Source organism: Pseudorca crassidens, chromosome 17, assembly GCF_039906515.1.
Source record: "Pseudorca crassidens isolate mPseCra1 chromosome 17, mPseCra1.hap1, whole genome shotgun sequence".
In the NCBI taxonomy this organism is placed as follows: domain Eukaryota; kingdom Metazoa; phylum Chordata; class Mammalia; order Artiodactyla; family Delphinidae; genus Pseudorca; species Pseudorca crassidens.
Window position 1 is genome coordinate 4,130,977 of NC_090312.1, and position 14,201 is coordinate 4,145,177.

Below are 14,201 nucleotides of genomic sequence, written 5' to 3' on the forward strand. Positions count from 1 at the left end.
CTCTGGCATTTAAAACTTCAAAAGAGGAGAAGGTGGAACCAATTTCTACATTAGTTGAAAATACGCCGTAACAGGGAACTATTCACTGGAGCAAGCAGCAACCCGAGGGTTGAAGCGGCTACAAACTTTGGAAGATGCCCCGGACCACTGTGTTCTCAGGACCGTGGTTATTGCCTGGGGTCCTGGGGAATGCAGGAGCCCTTACATTTCATTCATTCTTTCATTCATACATCCAAGCATATGTGTCTTCACCCCCTGCATTTCATCATCAGTAAAGTTGAGGTGGTATTAGTATTGACGTCAGAGTCATGATGAGGATTAAATGAGATACTCTAGGAAAAGCTCTCAGCACAGTGCCTACCCCTGACTTAGCGCTCCATCAGTCTTGGCTGTTATGTGGTCCCCACTTCTTCACTGTACCATCTGGCCTGTTCTGGGTACTGAGGACATCACAGAGCAGAACAGTAGGCAGGTTACGGTCTGTCAGAGAACTCATGGTCTAGTTAGTGAGGTCATTGGATAGACAGATGCTTACTGGTGTCCACAGTCTAGTGAAACTATCAAACAGGCTTTACTGTGAAAAATCCCTTGGTTTAAATTTTGGTTGCTGAGTGCTGGAGGCCACCCATCACAGTGGCTCTGAGCTGCAGGTGCCTGTCTGGAAGACGACCATGGCACCGACCTGGCAGGGCTGGTGGCGACGCTCGGTGAGATCATGCACGTGGGCACTCTGCCTGACCCCCCCACTGTTCCATGATATTTGCTCAGTAAATGGTAGTTGGTTTTTTTTTTTTTTTTTTTGTGGTACGCGGGCCTCTCACTGTCGTGGCCTCTCCCGTTGCGGAGCACAGGCTCCGGACGCGCAGGCTCAGCGGCCATGGCTCACGGGCCCAGCTGCTCCGTGGCATGTGGGATCTTCGCGGACCGGGGCACGAACCCGTGTCCCCTGCATCGGCAGGCGGACCCTCAACCACTGCGCCACCAGGGAAGCCCTATTTTTTTTTTCCTTGAAGCTTTTATTGAATTAAAACTTAAGGTGAGAAAAATGTACGAATCATAAAGCAGCTTAGTGAAATAGTGAATACCCTTGTATAACTGAGTTCAGTGTGGGTAACATTGAATCCTTTCATGTAGCCACTTCTCAGATCAGAAGTGGAAGACCAGCAGCTCCCATGGAGGTCCTTGTCATGGGGCCCCTGCTCAGTCCCCACCCCCTTCTCCCCCAAAGTCACCACTATCCCAGAGCCTCATACCATAGATTGTTCGGCCTGTTTGTGAACTTGACATAAATGACTTGGTACAATACGCGTTTTTTTGGTATCTGGCTTTTCCTCTGCATCATGCTGGTGAGATTCATCCACGTTGCTGTGACAATAGTTTATCCGTTTTTCGCCGGGGTGTAGCATCCTCGTGTATGAATATACCGTGACTTATTCATTCTACCGTTAATGGGCCTTTGGGTTTTTTCCTGTTCGGGGCTATTATGTAAGAATGCTGGATGGATTTTCTTGTGTCTTTTTGGCGCACATATTTACATGTTTTTTGCTGGATATAAACCTCAGAGTAGAAATGCTGGATTCTAAGCTCTGTAGCTGTTTTTGTGAGAAAATTGTTTGGAGCACAGCGTGGTGTAAAGGTAAAACCGGTACAAGGAGGGGAGAGTACCTACCGTCCTTGGGAGGGTGTTAAGGAAAGCATCACAGAATCTGAATGGGCCTCACGTCTGGGTCGGGGTGCGCCAGGAAAGGCGGGGCCAGACCTCCCCAGTGAGGGAACAGGACCACGGGCACCCACCGAGCCTTGACTTACCATCTTCCCTCAGACCCCTGTGCCTGTTGAATCCAAGAGTTGAGGGATGCTCTAGCTGCGCTGTCCTTTGCTTCTGGAGCCCTTTCTTTGGCTGCCCTCCTCTCTAGAGTGTGTGCGCCATGGACTCCTGTGCCTGACCTCTGTCCCTGACTCCTGTCCCCAGGTGTCCTGCATGGCCGCTCCTGGTCTGTGATGCCATCGAGGCTCTGTCTGGGAGTCAGCACGCTGGGCTCCCGTGTGGTCCAGAAAGGCCTGTGTGCCGACCTGTGCTCTGCATCTTCAGACATTGCACCTGGCCCTGTGCCCTGTGCTACAGCCATCACCACCCACCTGGGTCAGGGTTGACTCTGCTGCTGTGTCTGAAGCCAATACCCCCTCCCACTATTTTTTCTCTGAATTGTTTTGTTTTTTGTTTTATCTTTCTCATTAAGGCAGAGCATACTAGCTACATTCCTGTCATTCTATATTTCTGCTTGTTTAGACTCTTAGTGGACAAGGCAGGATGTACTTATTGTTCTGAGCTGCTGTTCTCATTCAGGGCAGCGTCAGCTACAGGGGAGAAGCTGGTCTCTCACCCTCTGGAATCAATCTGGACCTGAACTGAAAACTACCATTAATTCGAACAAGAGCATAGAGGAGCCTGGAGATGCACTGAGAGAATGTCAGGCAGATAACAGAGCTGGCAAAGGCATGGTTCTAGAAAGGGCCTTTAGGGTGTGTGGTGTCCTTTTGGCCTCTCCCAAGCGTTCTTAAAATAGCAGAGAGAGGTTGTGTGTCCAACTGGAGAAACGGTGCCTCCTGAACTGGTCTGTGCTGCCCAAGCATTAGCCGCTATTTTAGCTATTGCCTTAAGAATGTGACAGTAATAGTGCCATGTATATGCCAATATTTCAGGGAGATTTGGTGACACCACGTCATATGCTTAAAGCACAGATTTCAGAATCAGACATATGTGGATTTGAAAGTCAACTTATTTGCTGTCTTGGACAAAATACATAATATCAGTAAGCCTCCATTTTTCATATTCAAAGTGGAGTTGCCAATACCTACTTCACAGGAGCTAAAAGAGATAATGCAGTGAAGCAGGTTCTTCCCAGATGTTACTGAGCATGGATCCTCTGAGGGTCCTGTTCAAAGCAGAAGATTCAGCAGGTCAGGGGTGTGGCCAAGGCTGGAGACTGCATTTCTAACAGGCTCCCAGGGGATCCCGGTGCTTCTGGTGAGTGGACAGCGCTCTGGTAGCCTGGGGTGAGGCAGGTCTGTTTGCAGGAGGCGCCCAGAAGATGTTCCGCTGTGTCTGGATCCGTGTGTGGTCCCCGCATCCATACAGCCACCACCGAGATCCTAGCGTGGACCCTGCACTCTGCACTGCCATACCCCGAATCCGAGTATGGACCCGGTGCTCTGCCACCTCCCTGGCTGTGTGTGTGCTTCCTGCCGCGTATAATGCTCCCTTTCATCTGCACCTCGGGGTCCTACCCACCCTTCTAGACTCAACTCAGATACTACTTCTTCCTGAAGCCCTGGCCGCCCAGACCCTTGGCTTTAAGTTCCTGGAGCCCAGGATTAGAGTTGTGATTCATCTTGGTCCTTCCCAAAGTGCCTCACAGATCCTTGCCCGTAGGCACTGAGCGATCAGTGTACAGTAGGAAGCCGCGATGGAACTCGGCGCAGGCACCGAGCCCAGGGTTCATCCTGCCCAGCCCGCCAGGCAGCCCTGCTTTGCCCTGTCCTCCTGTGTGGGCTCCCGCTGGTCACCTGGTTTTGCGCAGCTTTGCTTTCTCTGGTGGGAACCTGATTTATGCAGACCAGGTCCCTCCCCCTGTTCTCCCTTCCAGCCCTGCCCCGCTGGCCTCCTAGCCACCCACCCCCGTCTCTTTAGGGCGTGATGAGCGTAATTGCCTTCCTCTCCACATTATAGAAACATCACAGATAGGAAGGCAGAGAAAGTGATCTATCTCCTTTTCTTCGCCCCCATCTCCCCCCTGCAGTAATTTATAGTTTTCCTGATTGAAATGTAGTAGTTTGTCACTTTTGTTTTATTATCATGATGTATCTTTCCAAAACAGCCGATTCTGTCACTCTTCTCCTTAAAACCCTTGCTTGCAGAATGAAAGACTCCTCCCCTGCCTTCCCAGACGCCCCACCCTACCCACCGCACTGCTTACCCTGCCTGCCGCTCCCACCCCAAGTGCAGCAGCTATTTAGAATTCTGTTTGAAAAATTGTATTGTGCTGAATGTGTGTGTGTTTATATAGATACATGTTTTTTGAAGTAGTACCAGATTGTTTCCCACGTTGGTTGCAGCACTTTAATTCCCACCAGCAACACACAAGGGTTCCACTTTCTCCACATCCTCGCCAATGTTTGTTATTGTCATTATTATTTTTTGTTGTTATAGCCATCCTGGTAGGTGTAAAGTGGTATCTCTGTGGTTTTGGTTTGTATTTCCCTAATGGCTAACAATGTTGATCATCTTTTCATGTGCTTGTATCTTCCTTGGAGAAATAGCTAAGTCCTTTGGCCATTTTTTTAATTGGGTTGGCTTTTCTTGAGTTGTAGGAGTTCTTTATATATTCTGAACATTAAGCCCTTATCAGATATGATTTTCAAATATTTTCTCCCATTCTGTAGGTTGTCTTTTCACTTTCTTGATAAGTCCTTTGATGCACAAGAGCTTTTATTTATTTAGTTAGTTAGTTTATGCTTTTGATGTCAAATCTCAGACTCCATTGCCAAAGTCCGGGCCCTGAGATGCTACTGAACATGTGTGCAGGTTGAGTGGTTATCTGTGACCCCTGGAATGTCTGGATGGAGAGGACCATGTGGGCAACTAAGTCTGGGCAACCCAACCTCAAGACTTTGTTCCCTAAAGATTTCTGTGAAGGAGCAGTTCTTGGGTGTGATTGCTGGGAGAAGAAGAAGTCAGTTGGCTAGGAGACAAAGTTGGCTAGGACAAAAGGGCAGCAGGTTTCCACTGTAGAGAGTGCAAGTCCTGCGCAGCTCCAACCCTTGCAAGCTTCGGGGCCTAGACGAAACCACTTGACCCACCGAGCTTGACTTTCTCAATATGTAGTTAGAGGTTAACACTAATTTCTTTCCTTCCTCGGAGCATTGTTGCAGAGGCCAGGTGAGCTCTGTGTGTCTAGGAGAAAGCCTTCTAAGTAGCTAAGCGCTGGGCAGATGGTGATTGTGTGAAAATCCAAAGCCGTTTTTAGCAGATGCTGTCAATATACTTTGTGTAGTGTAGCTCAGTATAATGTTTCTGTGGGGCAGTTTGGCGGTCCTCCGTGTATCAAGAGCCTTTAAAAAGTCTATATCCTATTACCCAATGATTCCACTTCTAATATACCCTAAGGAGAAAAAAATCCAATACGCAAAAGGCTTTGCGTGCAAAGAGGGTTATTGCAGTGTTATATTTATAACAAAGGAAAAATTGGAAGCAATCTGAGTGTGGTATAATAGAGGATTGATTAAGTGAATTATTGAACAACTTTCTAATGGAAGAATATGCAGCCACTGAGAAAGTTGAAGAAGTATTGGTACATTATAAAATATTTTTACAGTATGATTTCAGTTTATTAAAAAATCTATGCATAGAAAAAAGACTGAAAAGCTGCATATGGAATTCATAGCTGTTACCTTAGTGATGGAATAATAGGCTATTTTAATTTTCTTTCCTGTTTTATAAAATTTTAATGATGAGCATTTACTATGCTTGACAAATTTTTTGTGTAGTTTTTATTTTGAAACAGTCACAATCTAATAGAAGTTTCTAGTACAAAGAACTTTTTTTTCAGAGTTACTTGTCAACCTGATGCCATCACCCCTAAATTCTTGACTATGTATTTCCCGCAAACAAAGACATTCTTTATATAACCACAGTATAATCATCAGAATAAGGAAACCCCCAGCCCGTCCTTAGACCCCATTCCCATTTTGCCAGCTGTCCCAGTAGTGGTCTTTATGACAGAGGGTCCTGCTTTGGAGCACTTGTGTCTTCAGGGTCTCCTTCCCTCTTGCCGTCTGGGTTGGTTTTCCTTAGACTGTCTTTGAGTTTCATGACCTCGATATTTTAAGAGAGTATAATGCAGTGATTTCGTGGGCTGTCCCTCCATTTGGGTTTGCTGTTTCCTCCTGATTAGATTCAGGTTGTGTGTCTTTGGCAGCAACGTCACAAAAATGGTGCTGTGTTCTCACTGTATCCGTCGGTGGCTCACGATTTCTCTTTGTCCCAATTCTCATGTTGTTCATCACGAATAGTTGGTTCAGGTGATGCCTGCCAGAATTCTCCACTGGGGAGCTACCCTGAAGCTCATGGGTGCTTTGCAGGGAGGTCCTGTGAGTCTGTGTAAGGACCCTGTTCCTCATCTCACCCGATCTACTCCCTCATTTATTCGCACCAGTGTGAGCTCACGGTCTCATTCTGCTCCATGTGGTCTAACCCATTACTGTCACTGTTCAGTTTGATGCCCACATTTTCTCAGATTTGACCAGTGGGAGCCCCTTCGAGATGCCTTTGATTTTTTGACACGTGTCCATCAGTTTTTGAGGGCTTCCTTGCTTTCTGGCATAAGATATTCCAAGCTCATGTTGTTCCAGCTCTGTAATCGACCATTTCTCCAGGAGCCCTGGTTCCTTAGAAGCCAAGATTTGAGAGCAAAGTGTGCCCAAAGCTATTGGCGTGTCACTGCTTTGAGGCCCTCTCAGTGGGCAGGTTATATATGTACACATGTGTGCTTATATACACACTTACGTCTATTATGATTTCTCTCTCTCTATTGAGAAACATGAGTTCTTGGCAGTATTGCTGGCTTTATTCCAGTTTTCTCTCTCCGTATTTGTAACTTCTTTTTCTCTCCGGGAGAAGTCTGGCTCTCGTTGTCCTTTGCATATTTACTCATTGTTCAGTCCCCGTGTGGGATCTCCGCACCCCATTTGGGTTCTTGCGCCCTGTGCCAGGCCGTCCCCGTCCCTCCTGTGGGCATCCTTCTCACCCTGCTCAGGCTCCATCCCCCAGACTGCTTCACACCCAGGTGTGGGGACACCCTTTGTAAACGCCCCCCTCAGCCCCTGTTCAGATGCCCCAGCCCACTTTGCCCTCCACTGGGATCCCCTCCTGTCCCAACATGGCCCTTCACATGGGGCTGCTGGGCTCCACCAACCAGGACAGACCACCCCTCCACCTAGAGCCCCTTGTCCCCGCGGGCCGGCCCCACCCACGGATGTCCTCCTCATCGCCTTTGGGCTCTTACTCCTTACACTGGGCGCACCTTAGTTGGTGCCACTGAGCTTGCTGCCTTTTTGGGCTCAGTCACCCCACACCCAATCTCCCTTCCTCACCCGGTAACGTCAGGGCCGTACTGCTCAGAGGGAGATGGGATGCCACTTGCTGCTGCTGCTGCTGCTAATGAAACTGGCTCAGGCAGAGAATTTGAATAAGGTTTAGAGGTGACTTAGGAAGGAGGGCTTTGCCTTCTGTTAACTGAAAATCTACCTTGCTGGCAGAGAGGCGGAGATCTACACAGAGGAGGCTTTCGAATGGGGAGCTAGGTGGCTGTGAAGTTGCCTGCTTCCAGAGCCAGCCAGTCCCCTGGGTGCAGATTTCACAGGACAGCGCTGACTCATCGTCAGAAGGACTTGGTGGAGGCAGCGTGGACGGGGGAAAGGGCGACGAATTTCAGACCTGTCCCCAAATCTGAGCTCTGCCATTTGTTGGCTAAATCATGTTGGCCCCTTTGGTGAGTCACACCATCTCCTTGAGCCTCAGTGTCGTCTTGTGTAAAGTGGAATGCTGATGGCCCCTGCCTCGCAGGGTGGTTCTGAGGGTTCACCGTGTGTGACCGCAGTCACCTTCAATTAGTGCCAGTTCCCTTCTGTCACCGCTTTCAGAGAAAATGATTTTGCCTCCCCCAACTTTCGAGTTTCTCATCCTTCTGGATGCAGAGGCTCCAGACTTGTGATGAGAGGAGGATGGGTGGAGGCACACGTTCCCTGAGATGCTTCCGTAGCACCCCTCAGCTCTGAGGTTACTAGCCCGTGTGCCCATCCTTGGTGTTCAGCTGTGCAGCCTCAGACCCTTATTCACTGTTTCCTACATCCCAACCACCCATTCTGGGTGGGCTCAGGGTGACAGAAGGCCCACCACGATCACTCTGAGCGCCAGCCGTCTCCTTGTGGATAGCGTGCTAATGCCGGAGCTGTGAGTGGTTTCCGTGAAAACCCTTTTTTTCCCCCGTTTCAAAGTAAATGAAGCCATACTTAGGCCGTCTCAGTATCAAGCATAATCTCAACTGAACTATACTGTGGTGGTTGGAAATAAGCAGTGACTAGAGAGCCATAGGAGAGTAAGATGAGCATTTCTTGCCTTTGATGTTGATAAAAACAAATTAAACAGATGGTGAACTCTAACCTTTTCTGTATGTCATGGTCTGTCCCATCTTTATTTTTGGCTAAAAAGTCAATTTAAATCTTCACTGAATCATTTTAGTATGTCGAGTAGATGCTATCTTTTTTGGTTTATTACTCACCCTGCAAAAAATGCAGTATTGCCTATTCTTTCATCATAAAGGTAAATTTGGGCTTTAGCATTTATGACTTCAGGCTAATCTAGTGAAACTGCCTTATCTCTTATTCAGGGCCTTCATTTTTGGCAAGAATCTGGCGAAGCAACAGACAGATATTTGTAAACTTATACGATCATAGTTTTAGACTTTTGCTAGTTTATGTGTAGGAGCAACACTTGTGGATATGGTGGGTCTTTCCCATGATGGGATTGCCTTTGCCACCAAGAACTGTCTCCTTTAAATGTTCACTGATCAAAGGAGATAATTTCTGGAATATGTTTTTTATCATCAGTGAAATCTGTGGCTTAAAGCCTCACATTGTTAAAATGGCTCTTTAAATTGAGGCCAGAAGACTGTTTAGTTTATTTAGCTCATTGGATGTTTATTGAGTGCCTGCTGTATACCAGGTACTAGTCTGTCTGCTGGGGATATGGTCATGCATAAAACGTGGCCACTGTCCTCGAGAGGTTTACTGTCTGGAGAGAGCTGTGTGATGATGCAGTGATGCCTTGTATAGGGTATGGCATGTCATTACGGAATTGAGCTTTTCCTTCCGGTAGCTAACTCACTGAAAATCATTTTAATTCTGCTTCTTCACTTGTATTATATTTCGTTGTGTATGTGTATGCTCAGGATCCTTTTCATTCGTTTGCTTGTTCGTTGTTAATGCACAAATACACACGTATTGAGCCCCTGTCCAGCACGCCGGGAAGCCAGCCACGCTGACTCAGTACATGCCCTCAAGGAGCTTCTGTCTAGACCCTCGTTTGTTCCGAAGGAAACGACTCTGACATCTGCTTTGAGAAAAGCAGCATACTAAACAGTTGTGGTTTTTTTTTTTTTTTTTTTTTTTTGCACGGTACCGTCTTTCATCCTCACAGCCTGTTGGAAAGGGGTGTACCTCTCCCATGGTTTACGAATAAAGGACTGGTGGTTCCAGATGTACTTGTTAGGGAGGCACCAACGCGGCTCTTGGGGAAAGGGGGCTCAGCTGCAGACCCGGCTCGGCCCGCCTGCCATCTGGTCTGTGCGCCGTGTGGCACGGAGCCGGGCCCCCAAGTCTGCAGGGCGTCCCTCACATCCTGGCAGTTGTCGGCTGGGCGACGGGGGTTTGGCAAAGTTAGCCCGGCTGAGCCACTTCTCCTCGCCGCTACTGCTCTGGCTAAATGCATTGTCCTAATTAAATGGTGCCTTTTCATTTAAAATTCCACGCTGCTGTAATTCAAACGAGAAGGCTGCTATTTTGACGGATGATGTCATTTAATTTGGGGATCATTGTGCTTCTTGTATTCAACCCCAGACTAAATTGGACCCTATCTTGGAGCTTCTATATATTTATAAAACGTCACGTTTCTATGAGTGTCTGCTTAGCTTGACTTGCGGGGTGCTGATATTCTCTGAGAGACCCCCCTCCACGCAGGTCGGGGCTTGATTACTTAATGTACTTGTTTGGAACCTGGTGCCTCCCAAGTCCAGTTCTGAAGTAGACTCTGGTAAGTTCTCACTTGCCTGGCGGCCGCAGACCGTGTCTCATGCTTGAAATGCTCCAGCTGGGACCCCCTGTTCTCCCTCTTCTGTGAGCCTTCTCCCTTCACCCACCTTCTCCTGGCTCACACCCGACCTGGAGCCCAGGGAGGCTCCCATTTCTCCCCTCTCCCCCCGGCGGATAGCCTCCATGTCTTCCCGGCCGGCTCTTTTAGGTCTCCTTCACTGCGGTGTAATTTACGTACAATACGGTAAAATGCTGGTTGAGGAGTCCAGAGGATGACTTTTGACAGAGGCATACACCCCTGAAACCACCACTGCCACCTAGATGTAGAATAATTTCTCCTGCCCGCAGCCCCGGGTCCCACGGCCCCGCCTGCCACTCGTCACTCTCATCCGCAGACCGTTGCCACCTTTGTGAAGCGCAGGTTACATCTGCCTTCTCTGGAGCTCTGTATGCATGAGGCGTGGTCTCTCTCCAGTCTGTTTGGGTCATCGGGTCTCTGCTGCAGTCCTGGGGGTGGGCTCACTTCGTTTCTTCCTGGGCCAGCGCCCTGATCTCCTGCGCGGCTCCCTCGCCTCCAGTCCACCCCCTCTCCTGTGCATCCCTCACAGCCTCTAGAGGGAGCTTTCAGAGCAGCAGCCCAGCCCTGTGATCCCCGCTCTGGACCCTCTGGGCGGCTGCCCGTTCAGCCTCAGGGAGCGTGGTGTCCTGCCCTGGGCTCTGCATGGCCTGACCCCCTTGTCAGCACCTGCCCCGACCTCCCACTCCTATTCCTGCTTCACGGCCCTCCCAGCCCCCGTCAGGAACCGGCAAAGGGACACCGTCATCCAGTGGTGCGAGTAACAGTGTCAGGATTTATCTAAGGCCGCCCCGCTGCGGAGCGGCAATGCCTCCACCTTTTATCCAGAGCTGCCTTCAGGGTACTTTTGCTCTAAAAATGACAAGATTCAAACCTGAGGATTCTGAACACCTTCCCTTCCAGCTCTGCAGAATATAAAACTGTGTATTCCCTAGAGCCAAATAACGAGACAGTTTTCTCCAAGAGATCGCCCACCCTGTGGATGGCAGGCTTGGTCCTGGGATTTGTTTTGGCCCGTGTGAATGGAAGGGGCTTTGTGGTAAATGAATAGTGTCTCCACAGAGACACTGTTGCCCATGTCCTAACCCCCAGGCCCTGCGAGGTGCGGCCTCACACAGCAGGGGGCTTGGCACATGTGCTTAGTTAGGGAGCCCGAGATGGGGGTTACCCGGGGTTGTCCCGCTGGGCCCTTGTCAGAGGGAGGCGGGAGGCTCAGGAAGACGAGATGTGGCGACGGAAATGAGAGGTCGGGGTAACGCCAAGATGGGGCCCTGAGCCAAGGAGCGCAGGTGGCTCTGGAAGCTGAAACTGGCACGGAGCCAGAGTCCCCCTGGAGCTGCAGAAGGAGTGCAGCCCTGCCAGCACCTTGACCTTGGGACTTCTGACTTCTGCCAGGTTCATTAGTGTGTGTCGTTTCAAGCGCTGTCTGTGGTCATCTGTCACAGCGGTCACAGGAGTCTAGCAGGGCACGCGCTGCTTCTGAGCAGCAGTTGAAAGAGCCATCGTGGGCGTGGCCTCTTGCTTGTGCCTCCGCGTGGGGGCAAGCAGTGTTCTGGGCAGGACAGCGCTTCAGCCAGGGTCCAGCGTGCAGACTGACCAGAGCCTGCCCCGTAGGACACTGTTGGAAGCCCCTGAGGTTTGGGTAGGGGGTGGTCACGGGATGACCTAGCCTCTCCTCATTGACCCACTTTCCCAGGGTACGTTACATCCCTCGCAAGAGCGGACGCCTTCCGTTCAGTTAGCAAATGCCTTTCCATGTCGTTTGGCGGCCAGGCCCTGCATTAGCCCCTGGCATACAGCAGGCAACACACAGACATCATTCTTATTCTTGTGAAGCTTGTGGTCTTGGTGGGAGGACAAAAAGAATACATCAGGAGTAAATGTATGTGGAATTATACTTTTTGATGAGTGATAACGACAGAAGTACGTGAGGAGTGATGACCGAAACAGTGGCGTGGTGGGGTGCGGCGAGGGCCCGTGGGAGGCCACCGTGAGGCGGCCCCGCAGGAGGAGGGCAGCCCAGCTGTGCACAGTGGGGTGGGGGAAGGCACCAAACCTGGGGCGACACGGTGAGGAGGGGTCTGGCTGAGCACTGGGGAGGACAGGGAGAAGCGGATGCCAAGGGTCCAGAGCCAGTGGGACCAGGTCGCACAGGGCCCCGTTGGACGTGGGGTCAGCGGCCTGGGTTTGACTGGGAGACTGTGGACGGCAGGGAAGGGTTTTTAAGCAGGGAAGTCGAATTTACAATTTTACTTAAAAAAAACCAAAATAGCCGCTTTGGCTGTAGCGTGGAGAAGTTGAAGAGGGCAAATGGAGCTGCAGGAAGGCCAGCCTCGAGTTCGGGCAGGGGGTGGGGTGCTTTGGATGGCGCTGTGACGGCAGCAGCGGGGGGACGCGGGGGTCTGCAGTCCATTTCGGGGCAGGCAGCCAGATGTGCGGCGGCACCAGGGGTGGGGGTAGGGACTGGGGCTGGCAAGCGGTGACCGGGTGGAGGGAGGCGTGTGTGTGGGGGTCAGAATTTTCGGGAAAATGAAAAAATTCATTTGCGGAGGCCCTAACTTTTAGACGCTGGGCTGATGTACAAGGGGAGGTCAGGCCGGTGGTTGTGTAGGTGAGTCTTGCCCGGTATGTAAGACGGAAGAAGAATGCTACCGGGCTCAGGACACCTTTTCCAGGTGTGCGCGCAGCAAGCACGCCGTGCGTGCAGACGGCTGAGTGACGCTGGGCTTGCCTGGCTGCAGAAGGCGGCCTCCGAAACCGGTCCCGTCCTTCCAGGCCAGCTCAGCTGCCCCTCCGCGCGGCTCCAGTAGCGGCTGCGCTTGTGCTGGGCTGTGTGCTGTCCCCGGGGACCGGCCCCCTCCTCTGGCACTTGCGGGGAGGGGCGGTGTTCCGTCTGTCTCTTCCTCCTCAGCACCTGGTCTTGCAGGTACAGGAGAGGCCTGGAGTGATAGTTGATGGAGTTCCTCTTTGTGTCTGCTCTAGTCATACACTTCCTAAAAACTTTAATTCTCACGGAAACCCTAGCACGTAGGCATTATTTCTCCTAGAAAGGAAAGGGAGGCTCAGGGAGCTTAAGTGTCTTGTCCCAAGTTGCAGAGCTGATACGTAGCAGATCTGGGAACTGACTTAGGTCTCCCTAGTTCTAAGATTTTTGTTTATCCATACTGTTTCTATTAGTTACCTCTTACCTGTGACAACATACCACAGACTTAGCGGCTTACAGCAGCATATATTTATTATTACACAGTTTCCGTGGGCCAGGAGTCGGGGCCTGGCTTAGCCAGGTCCCCCCAAGGCTGAAGTCCAGGCGTTGGCCAGAGCTGCAGTCTCATCTGGGGCTCTGCTGGGGTTGGGTCATTTGCACACTCCCTCAGGTGGTTGGCACAGTCCAGTTCCTTGAGGTTGTAGGACAGGGAACTTCCATTTTTAGCTGGCTGTCAGGTGGAGACTACCTTCAGCTTCTAGAGGCCGCCCTGCAGGTCCCTGCCACGTGGGGGTTCTCCAAAGGGCTGCCTGCTTCCTCAGAGGCAGCATGGGGGAGGGGGAGGGGGAGAGAGCCTCCAGCAAGACGAGAGCCAGTCTCCTGTGACGTGATCGCACACAGCCTGTCACCTCTGCCGTGTTCCCTCGGCCAGAAGCAGCTCACGGGTCCCACCCCCGTTCATGGGGAGGGGACCGCACGGAGTACGAGCACCAGAAGGTGGGGTCATGGGAGCCACCTGAAGCGTCCCATCTGGGGCTGTCATACCGACAGAGGACCTCGTCTTACTTATTACTTTAGCCCCTGCTGGAGGGAGCACAGAGCTCTACAGAGGAGGCCTAAGTAAGTATTGGCCGAAGTGAAGCCCTTGGTTTTCCATCAGAGGACTTACAGTCGAGTCTACAGGAGGATAGGCACACAGTTTTGCCTTTGGTGATAACTTCACAGTGTGTCTATAAATAGAACATTGGCAAGAAAACTGGGGCATCTCCCTTGAATCCATCCTGTGCTGCCGTTGCTGCTCCTCCCAGGGCCCTGCCACTTCTTCCTGGGCCACTGCGACACCTCCCACGGTGGCCTTCCCTGCCTTTGGTCAGGCCCGGCCAGTTACCAGGGTATCCTCCTTCAATGAAGATCTGCCTGTGGCTTCCCCAGGGCCTCTGGAACAAACCCCGAGCTCCTTGGATAGCCAAGCCGTCTCAATCTTTCCCGTTCTTTCTTCTGCAGCCTGTCTCTCGACACCACTCATCTTGTGTCCCAAGGTCCCACAACACCTTG

At 50.9% G+C, this 14,201-nt stretch overlaps 1 protein-coding gene across 7 annotated transcripts in view; it reads left to right on the forward strand.

Annotated features, from left to right (window-relative positions):
- Positions 1-14,201, forward strand: part of TRAPPC9 (trafficking protein particle complex subunit 9) — a 509,996-nt gene that overhangs the window by 241,597 nt on the left and 254,198 nt on the right. The window lies entirely within an intron of this gene.